Below are 10,798 nucleotides of genomic sequence, written 5' to 3'. Positions count from 1 at the left end.
ATGTCGCCTGGCTGTAAAGTTTCTGCTTTTAAGCAGAGAATTGTCATTGATGTCCTAAAACTCAAACTGCTAGTCTTAGGATAATCATTGTCCAGAGGAATCTCTGCTTCAAGGTCCCCTTGGCCCACAGGTGAATTATATACTTGGTGCTGCCATTCCAGGTCAAACACTCATTGCAGGCCTCAGTTTCCTCAGAATCCTAGAAATTCCCACCTTATACGTCACCTCTTTGCCTTTGGGTACACCAATAAAATTAAGTTTTGTGTCTATGCTCTCCAATCATGTCTGCCCTTCCTCTATGCCCTCCCCTAAGCCTCTACTTTAGTCAATCTTGAATATTGTGAATGCAAGCTCCATCTTTAGAGCAAGGGGTAGTCCTGCCTCAGGGATAAAAACTGAGGGCTCCTTCTGCCCCTGTACATGTGCTGGCTTGCCTGACTTAGGTCAGAGGTGCACACACATCCTTCTGCACAAGTAAATTTTGCCTTGTCCATCAGCTTTTGAGCATGTGTTTGATTTTTGATCATGGTAGCACCATGATATTTCTAAAAGTGAGTGTGAAATTGATAGGGAAAAATTGTGTCTATTGATTCTTGGTCTTTGGGCTAAAATCAAGTGTAGAAAATAGTGTTTAATCAGGTTATATATCCATCCAGTGTTTATACCTGAATTCTCTGTTTTCACTTCCCATGTCACCCAGAGCATTTGCCAAGATGGAGTATATTATAGGGCTTAAAACACATCTCAAATTTTGGTGGTACTGGGGTTTGAACTCAGGGCCTCATTTACTTGGCAGGTGCTCTGCTACTTGAGCCACTCTGCCATCCCTTGAGGTAAATTTTTATATAGTTGGATTAAAACCTGCCCACCCTCTTTTCTAATTGTTCCTTCTGATCTGTCAGGTTTTTTTTTCTCTTTCTAGTTTATACTAAGTGAACTGTGTACTTTTAATGATGCTAGCATATCCTATTTATGTTTTTTAAAAGTTTTTGTGGATATTTTAGGGTTTATAATGAATCTTTAATTCATCTTTAGTAAGAATTTATGTACAAAAATATGACTGACATGTAAAAATCTCACATAATATATGACTGTTTTCTCTCTTCCTTCCTTTATGTTCTGTCATACATTTAACTATATGGTATATATACCATAAACACCAATATATTATTACACTTCTAGATTGCCAGTTAACTTTTAGATAAACTAAAGCTAATTTTACCTTCATTTATTCCATTTCCAGATCTCTTCATTTTTATGTGTATATCCAAGTGTCTGTTTCTTTTCATATTTTTTAATGCTTAAAGAACTTCATTTATCATAGACTAGGTCTTCTGGTAATGTTTCCTGTTTTATTACTCTGAGAAAGTCATCCTTTATCAGTTTTTTCTTTTGTGGTGCAGTAGGGAAGAGGGAATGGCATGACAGGAAACTGAAACTTAAGGAAACTGGACATAAGAAGGGTCATGTAGCACTGAGGATAAAGTAGCCAATGAAATAGTATGTAACCATATACTTGTGTAATCTGCTTGCAACAGTATATAAAGCAAGTCTCCTTTGTTCTCGAGGCTTAACCTTTGGATGTGAATCCACTGAATCACTGCTGGCATGCTGAATAAAAATTGCTTCCTGAAAAGTCTTGGTGTCCTGTCTCCCTGTCTAAGTATCTTGCAACATTTTGGGGGCCATCTGGGATTTGGAGATGGTGTTTTCACATCCTTCTCTCTGAGCCTTGGTTGCATAAAAGAACCCAGAGAAGTCTCAGGAACCAATTTGGAGCCCTACCCATCAGAATGGTAAGAACCCAGGTTCAAATATTAAGCCTGCCCTAAGTGGCAGAAAGGGAGCTTGATCACCTCCCAGAGTCACCTGAGTAGCTTTGAGCAAAAGTGAAACAGCGACTCCTAGGTGCTGGGAGCTGGGAAGAAATGTTGGATGCCTGTGTGCAAATATGTGTGAATGAGACATAGCCTGGATATGAAGCAAAAGTGAGTCCTGATCCATGGGTCCATGACAAACTCATATGGTCTAAGTAGGGTGAGCCCTAACAGGACCTCCAGTCCAGGGATTATACGGACTCACTACAGCTAAGAGATGCCTAAATCCCTGCAAGGGGAGTGGCCAGAGACAAACAAAGTTAGTGAGGACCCTGTGTATATGCATTTCATGGCTAGGTGACCACATCAAGGTCACCGATAAAGGGTGCATTTTGTTCTTCCCTGTGTGTTGGAGAAGAGGATCCCTTACCTCTCTTCCAAAACCCCTTACCCCACCATGTCTATCTTGAGGTCTGGCAATGGGTGGAAATCATAGTAAAAACACCCCCTTGGAGTGTATGGTTAAACACTTAAACAAGGGATTTAATGAAAACTGTGGAGTTAAGTTAACTCCTAACAAGCTTAAGGCCCTTTGTGAAGTAGATTTTTCTGCTTTTGGTATGTGGTGGCCCCCAGAAGGGTCACTAGACAAAACTGTGGTTAATGAAGTTTATAGGGTAATTGTAGGGAATCCTGGGCACCCAGATCAGTTTCCCTATATTGATTGCTGGAAGGATGCTGTCATCAGCCAGGCCACATGGCTAAGGCCCTGTCTGGAAGAGGCCTGTAGGATTATGGTAGCTAGGATGGCTACAACTTCCAAGTGTACTGGCCAAGGAGCCTGAGGAAATGCCACCACCCTGCATGCCACTTTATCCATCTCTGTCACTGGCACCCAGTTCCGCACCCTCGTCTTCACATTGGATGGGGAAAACCAACGGATGGCCCACCTATAAAACCTGGCCTGGAGGCCTCAGGGGCCTCAACTCCCCCAACTTCCCCAGATCCTATGGATCCTAAGTCCACGCCAAGTCTGCCACTTCTCACCCCACATCCCCCATTCCATCAGGGGTACCCAACCAGTCCCAGTGAGGACCACTTTTCTCCTCAGACTCCCACTGCTATGCAGATGCCCCTGAGAGAAGCCCGAAGCCCAATCTATTATGACCAGCATGGTCAAATACAAGGAGGAGGACAAACTTTTATCCTAGCAGCCCTTTACCACCACAGACCTCCTAAACTGGAGACTGGAAACATCATACCCCCTTCTTCATGGAAAAATCTCAGGTTCTAATTGATTTGATGCAGTCTATCATCCAGACTCAAACCCACCTGGACAGACTCTTGACAGCTTCTTCTGAAGAGTGAACTGTATAACATTGGTGGCTCTAAAGTGGTTGGAAGATCATGTCCTTGCTGGTATTTTAAATGGCTAAGCCTATGCTCAGGCTCAGTTCCTTGAAAAAGACTCCCCATTGGGACCCTAATGAAGATCGAGACTACCAGTGGCTTGAACAGTATCAGGAGGCACAATTAGGTAGCATGAAGGAGGAAGGTAAAAAGTCTCTGAACATGAGCAAAACATCAGAAGTCCTCCAAGGACTGGACAAGGGCTCCAGCCAGTGTTATGACTATTTGTGTGAGGCCTTCTGCTTGTACACCCCCTTTGACCCAGAAGCAACTGAGAATCAGTGGATGTTAAATTCTGCTTTTGTTGGCCAGGCTTAAGGGGACATCAGGTGAAAACTGCAGAAACTGCAGGATTCACTGGAATGATTGCCATTCAGCTTCTGGAGGTGGCCACAAAGGTCTTTGTCAATTGAGATCAGGAGGCAAGATGGGAGGCTAATAGAAAGATGAAAAGGAAAGTAGATCTCCTTGCGGCAGCCCTTGTTGAACAATCAGGTGGGTCCTGGTGAGCTTATTCAGAGGCAGACAGTCACCAGTGCTCCTGGGACTCCCCTACCCTAGGGAGGAACTGGGGTGAAATCAATGTGCCTACTGTCACCAAGATGGGCAATGAGAGAATGAATGTCCCCAACAAGCCAGGGACTCCCAGAAGGCCCCCCAGATCAGAAGCAGAGGCCGAGTTTTCGAGGGAAAGTATCAGCCTGCCTGCAGGGCACTGGGAAGAAAACATTGTTGGACTGGCAGCCCTGGAGGAAGATTATGGTCTGAATGGAAAATGGGGGCCATCCTGTCAGCCTCATTGTTGACACAGTTGCAACCCAGCCAGTGGGCTCCTTTCACAGATTCATGCAACTGTTATTGGGACTATGAGGAACTGGTCCTGCAGCCCCTTCTTAGTATCTAGACAATGCAATCTTGGGGGCCATGAAGTAAAGCACAAGTTCCTTTATCTTCCTGATTGCCCTCTGGCCTTAATGGGTAGACTTGTTACATAAATTGAGGGCACAGATAACCTTTGGTTCTGATGGTAAGGCAGCTTTAAAACTGAGAAGACCTGAGGCAAGAATTCTAACCCTCACGGTTGCACAAGAAGAGGAATGGTGGCTCTATGCCCCTGAGGGAAGGTCTCCCAAGATTTCTGAGCTTCCCTCCAAGATTCCAGGTGTATGGGCTGAAGATAACCCCTCAGGCCTGGCCCAAAACATGCACCCAGTAGTGGGGGAACTAAAGCCAGGAGCCATGCCTGTCAGCCAAAAACAGTACTTCATTTCCTGCAAGGCCCAGGTTGGGAATCAAAACAACCTTGACAGACTCCTAAAATATGGGATCCTCCGACCTTGCCAGTCATCCTGGAACACTCCTTATTACCCATCCAGAAACCAGGGACCAAGGATTTCAGGCCAGTTTAGAACTTCCAGGCAGTAAATCCAGCAACCGTTACTCTACACCCCATGGTCCCAAATCCCTACATGCTTTTAGGTCTTGTCTCACCTGAGGCAATTTTTTTACCTGCCTAGATCTTAAAGATGCATTTTTCTGCATCTTCCTGGCCCCACAGAGCCAGCCTATTTTTGCCTTCCAATGGGACAATCCTAATACCAGAGAAAAGGAACAACTAACCTGGACTCAATACCACAAGGTTTCAAAAATTTGCCCACTATTTTCAGAACTGCCTTGGTATCCAACCTCAAAGCTTTCTCAGCTGACCAGCATTGCTGGGCAATTCTCAAGCAGATAGATGACCTCCTGCTGGCTGGACCAACCTGGAGGACTGTATGGAAGGGACTCACTTCCTTCTCTCTCTTTTATGGAAGACAGGATAAAAAGTTTCTCAGAAAAAGGCCCAGATTTGCCAAGACTCTGTCAAATACCTTGGCTTTCTCCTCTCCCACAGTCAACACAGGCTCAGCCCCAAGAGGAAACAAGCTGTCTGTTCCATACTGGCCCCCAAGACCTGCCAGCAAATCAGAGAGTTTTGGGGAGTCACAGGTTTCTGCCAAATCTGGATTCCTAACTACTCCCTCTTGGCCAAACCCCTCTATGAAGCCACAAAGGGGGGGAGAACAGGAACCCTTAATATGAGAAGAGGAACAAGAGAAAGCCTTTAGAGAAATCAAGAGGGCACTTCAAATGCCTCTGCTCTAGGCACGCCAGATGTGATGAAGCCCTTTTTTTTCTGTACATCCATGAGTGAAAGGGGAAAGTTGTTGGGGTCCTGACTCAGCTACTAGGCTCCTGGCACCATCTGGTGGCTTACTTGTCAAAACAATGCAATGCCATTTCCCAAGGCTGGCTGCCTTGCTTGCATGCCCTGGCAGCCACCACTGACTTGGTGACAGAAGCAGACAAGTTTACCCTATGACAAGAACTCACTGTTTGTGTTCCCCACTCTGTCCTGACTCTCATGGAGTATAAGGGAAATTATTGGCTGACCAACTCTTGGATGGTCAAATACCAGAGTATGCTATGTGAAAACCCATGCATCCAGCTGGAGGTTGTTAAGACTCTAAACCCAACTACCCTATTGCTGCTGATTCAGGCCCCTTGGAACACAACTGCCTAGAGGTTATGGATGAGGTTTTCCCAAGCTGTCCAGATCTAACTGATCAACCTATCAGCCATACATACATTGAATACTTCACAGATGGCAGCAGCTTTGTCTGGGATGGCACATGCTTTCCGGGTATGCAGTGGTCACTCTGAGCTCAGTCATTGAAGCCTGCCTGCTGCTGGTTGAACTTCTGCACAAAAGGCTGAACTTCTCGCCCTCACCTGGGCATTCCAGCTCACTGCAGGAGTACAAGTAAACATCTACACTGACTCTAAATATGCCTTCACAACCACTCATGTCCATAGGGCCTTATATAGAGAGGACTCATTAATTCAGGAGGAAAAAATATCAAGTATGGGCAAGAAACCCTCAAACTGCTAGATGCTCTGTGGGTCCCTAAATAGGTGGCAGTTATTCACTGCCAGAGGCACCAAAAGGGAGATGCAACAATTGCTTGGGGAAACCAGAAAGCTGACAGGGAGGCCAAACAAGCAGCCCTCATGAGGGGACCAGCCCCAATTGCCCTGACCACTGCCTTGTTCCCATGTCCCTTAGCTGAATGGGACCCACAGTACACATCACAAGAACAGGCTTGGTTTAAGACTGAGGAGGGAATTTTCTACTGGACAGATGGTGGAAATTTGCTGATGGCCACATCACCATTCCTGAGTCACTGGTTCCCACATTTGTTAAGCAGTTCTGTGAAGGAACCCATTCAGTGTGAACAACCCTTGAGACCATCCTGGCCCAGCACTTTTATGTCCCCAAGCTCTGCAGCATCTGTAAGGAGGTATGCAAAAGATATAGCATATGTGCCAAAAACAATCCCTGGCAGGGACTGAGAGCACCACCCCAGGTGCAAAGTGTTAGTGGGACTCCTCTTGAAAACCTGAACTTAACTTCACTGAAATGTCATGAGCTCAAAGACATAAGTATCTATTAGTGTTTGTCTGCACCCTCTTAAGATGAGTAGAAGCCTTCCCCACACAGACTGAAAAAGACTGGGAGGTGGCCAGGTGGCTGCTAAAGGAAATCATCCCTTGGTTTGGAATACCTGTGTCTATTGGCTCAGACAATGGGCCAGCCTTCATGGCTGAGGTGGTACACATGGTAACTAAGGAATCACCTGGAAGTTGCATATGGCCTACTGCCTCCAGAGTTCAGGAAAAGTGGAATGTATGCATGGAACCCTAAAATTGCAGTTGGGAAGACTGTCAGGAGACCCATCTGCAGTGAAATCAGTTACTACCTATAGCATTATTAAGGATCAGGTCTAGTGCCTTGAAGCAGACAGGGCTTTCACCCTTTGAAGTCCTTTATGGACGCCCATCCCCCTTACTCAAGAGTATATGAGGGGACCTCAAAGAAATAGGGAACCTCACCTTGAGACAGCAAATGCAGGCCCTCAGGGTGACTCTCTCAAAAATCAATGACTGGGTCCAGGAGAGACTTCCCATTAGCCTGACAACTCCCACACACCCTTATAAACCAGGGGATGGCATCTGGGTGAAGGAATGGAATGCCCAAGCTTTTAAAACCTCATTGGAGGGGCCATTTTGCTGTTATTTTGTCTACCTCCATCATAGTTAAGGTAGCAGCGATTATTCCCTGGATCCACCACAGCTGAGTGAAGCAAGTTGCTCTAGAGTGGGAGTGCATCCCTGACCAGCCTCACCGTGTAAGATCACCCAGGGGGCTATACTGGAGTTGAGGGAAGTAAGCATATGTGACACTAACCAGCAGTTGGTTTGGTCTTGCGTACTGGGCACAATCAGGCCATCCTTCTTCTTACTCCCCCTCAGGCAAGATGAGAAGCTAGGAGTTCCCATATGTGAAAAAAAATTAGGTAGACAAAAATGGGGTGCCTTATAAACTGGCAATTGGAAAGATAGTGAATGGCCTCCTGAGCAGATCATCTAGTATTACGGCCCTACTACCTGGGCAGAAGATGGGTCCTGGGGATATTGCACCCCTATATATATGCTTAACCACATTATCATGCTGCAGGCAGTTATTGAAATTATAACTAATGAAATGCAAGAACTCTCAGTTCGCTGCAAAACAAAGCACTAAAATGTGCAATTCTATCTCTCAGAACCACCTAGTTCTAGACTACCTGCTTGTCTCTGAGGGAGGATTTTGTTGAAAATTTAACGTAAGCAACTGCGGCCTGAAATTTGATAATGAAGGAAAGGTCATAGAGAAAATCACAGACAGAATGAGGAAAACTGCCCATGTCCCCATCCAGACATGGAAAGGATGAATCCCAATGACTTGTTTGGAGGATGGTTCTCTGCCTTGTGCCGATTCAAGACCCTGACAGGAGCAAAAGTTCTTATCTTGGGGGCATGTTTAATATTACCTTGTCTGGTCCTCCTGGTATTGCAGTGTATCAGGTCTATTATGAAGGCCACTATAGAAAGAAAAACAGCCACCCACATGATGATGCTATGGAAGTACAAACCCCTAAATCCAGATGATGCTCTTTGACCCTGGGTGGGTACAAGCATCAACAAAGAGGGGAATAATGGAGTAGGGAAGAGGGAACAGCATGGCAGGAAACTGAAACTTAAGGAAACTGGACATGAGAAGGGTCACGTAGCATTGAGGATAAAGTAATATCCAATATAAATGAAATAGTATGTAACCATATACTTCTGTAATCTGCTTTCAAGGGGATATAAAGCAAGTCCTCTTTGTTCTCAGGGCTCAGTCTTTGGATGTGAAGATGTGAATCACTGCCGGTACACTGAATAAAAATTGCTTCCTGAAAAGCCTTGGTGTCCCATCTCCCTGTCTGAGTATCCCGCAACAGTAGTACTGGGATTTGAACTCTGGGCCTTGCACTTGTGAGACAAGCATGCTATCAATTCAGCCACAGCTCCAGTGAGATAGGGTCTCTTCAACCAGTTGCCCCTCTGGATTCAAACTCTGATTCTCCTGATCTCTGCCTTATGAGTAGCTAGGATCACAAGTGTGAGCCACCGGCAACTGACTTATTTTTTGAGACAAGGTCTCACTATGTAGCCCAGGCTGACTTGTGATCCTCCTATCCCAGCCTCCCTAGTGCTTCATAGCTGTGCACCAACAACTGTCTTTATCAATTTGAAAGATAACTCCATGAAGACAATTTTTTTTCTTTCAAAGAGTTGAATACATTGTTCTCTAGCTTGCACTCTGATGAGAAGTTTCCTGTAATTCCTTCTTTGTTCTTCTGAATGTAAGGTCTCTCTCCACCACACTGGCTACTTTCAAGATTTTTGCTTTCTATGTGAGGCTCTGAGTTCAAACCCCAGAAAAACAACAAAACCCGTTTCCCACAGTTTGAACATGATTTGCCTAGGTGTGTTTGTGTGCTTTTATTGCTTTCCTTGGTATTCTCTAAGCTCTGTGGATTTGGGTTCTGGCACCATTACCTTTGGAAACTTCCTGCCTATTATTTCTTCCGCCCAATTTCCTCTATGCCTTCTGGAGATCCAATTCTGAGTGTTAGAACAATGGTTACTTCCCCCACAGGTCTTGCATGCACTGTTCTTTTTCTTATTCCTGCTCTCCACAGTGTGTTTAAGTTTGGGTAATTTTTTTCACCTTAATCTATTCTTTCTTTGGCAGTGACAAGTATAATGAGGAACTTGTGGAAGACACTGTGCATCTATTACTATTCTTCATTTCTTCTATTTCCATTCGGTTCTTACTTTCCATCTCTCTGCCCCAATTATCCATGTAACTTTGCCTGTTGTGCCCCTTTTCCATCAGAACATTTACCATATTGCTCAGTCGTTTTGATAGTCCAACAGCTGCGTCATTAGTATTACTTCTGAGAATAGCTGTTTCTTGGTGGGGATGAGTGGGAAGTGTTGATTTTTCATGCATTTTTGTATGACCTGTAATTTTTTTTCCCTGAGGTATCTTGTGCACAGCTGTAGAAACAGAGGTAAGTCCTGGAAAGGATGTCTTTCTTCTATTAAACCCTAATTGTTGGGTGGTGCTGAGTACAGTCAGGAATTGGGCTAGGCTTAAAAGTTTGTTGATGCTGTGGTTACCCTGAGTTCACACCAGGATTCAAATACCACTAACAACTACTTTTAGGGCAAGGCTGATTTTCCTGTGGGTTTATCTCAACATCTAGGTCATATTCAGGTTGGATTCTGCCTCAGAGACAGTCCAGATCTATTTTCATTCAAATAGTTAAGTGCTCACCATGTACCTATGTACAGTTCACTGTATTAACTGCCACAATGTGTTAACTTCCCCAGTACTCTACTGCCTTCTGCCATTATTTTATGCACTTACTTTCCTGTTGGTCTTCAATAGCTGTGAGCCCAGTAAATTTTGCTCCTTTTAATACTCTCACCACCACTTCCCAAACTCAAAGCCTCCATCACCACGGAGTTCATTATCCTTTTCTCTGTAGGACCTATGCACCTTGCATGTTTATCATTTTTAATATCCTGTATCCCCTAGTCAGTAGTAGGTGCCTGTAGGCATAACAGCATCTTATTAGTTTGGCAGTGACTGGCCCATGACAGTAACAACCATGACAAATGTTCAGGTGAGATATTTGCTGAAGGCCAACTGTAAACCCAAAGGTATCTCTTCAAAGTACTGTCATAACAGCTCTTCCTCCCCAGTCTAGTGATCAGGCATTATTCTTGTCAATTACATTTCCAAGATTTTCTTTAAAGCAAATTCTTCTTAGTTTGGATGTATTTCTAAAACTCATGTAATGCAAAAGAATTAAAATTACTAAGAATGACATCAACAATTTAAGAGGGCCACTAAAAGCTGAGAGGACACATGGGCCTGGAGCGATTCTGCCTATATGGCACTCACAGAAATGCCTTTAAGAGACAGAGTTATGAGAATGGGCCTAACAAGTGTTTGATGAAAAATTCTCAGTGATGCAGATGGAATCCAGGGCTTCACACATGCTAGAGAAGTGTTCTACCACTGAGCTACATCTCCAACTCAGAGTGGGGATTTTTGACTAGGTCAGAAATAAGGCAGCAAGGATAAGCAA

The sequence above is a fragment of the Castor canadensis genome, chromosome 16 (genome assembly GCF_047511655.1).
Source record: "Castor canadensis chromosome 16, mCasCan1.hap1v2, whole genome shotgun sequence".
NCBI classification, from domain to species: Eukaryota; Metazoa; Chordata; class Mammalia; order Rodentia; family Castoridae; genus Castor; species Castor canadensis.
This window is presented reverse-complemented; position numbering follows the sequence as displayed.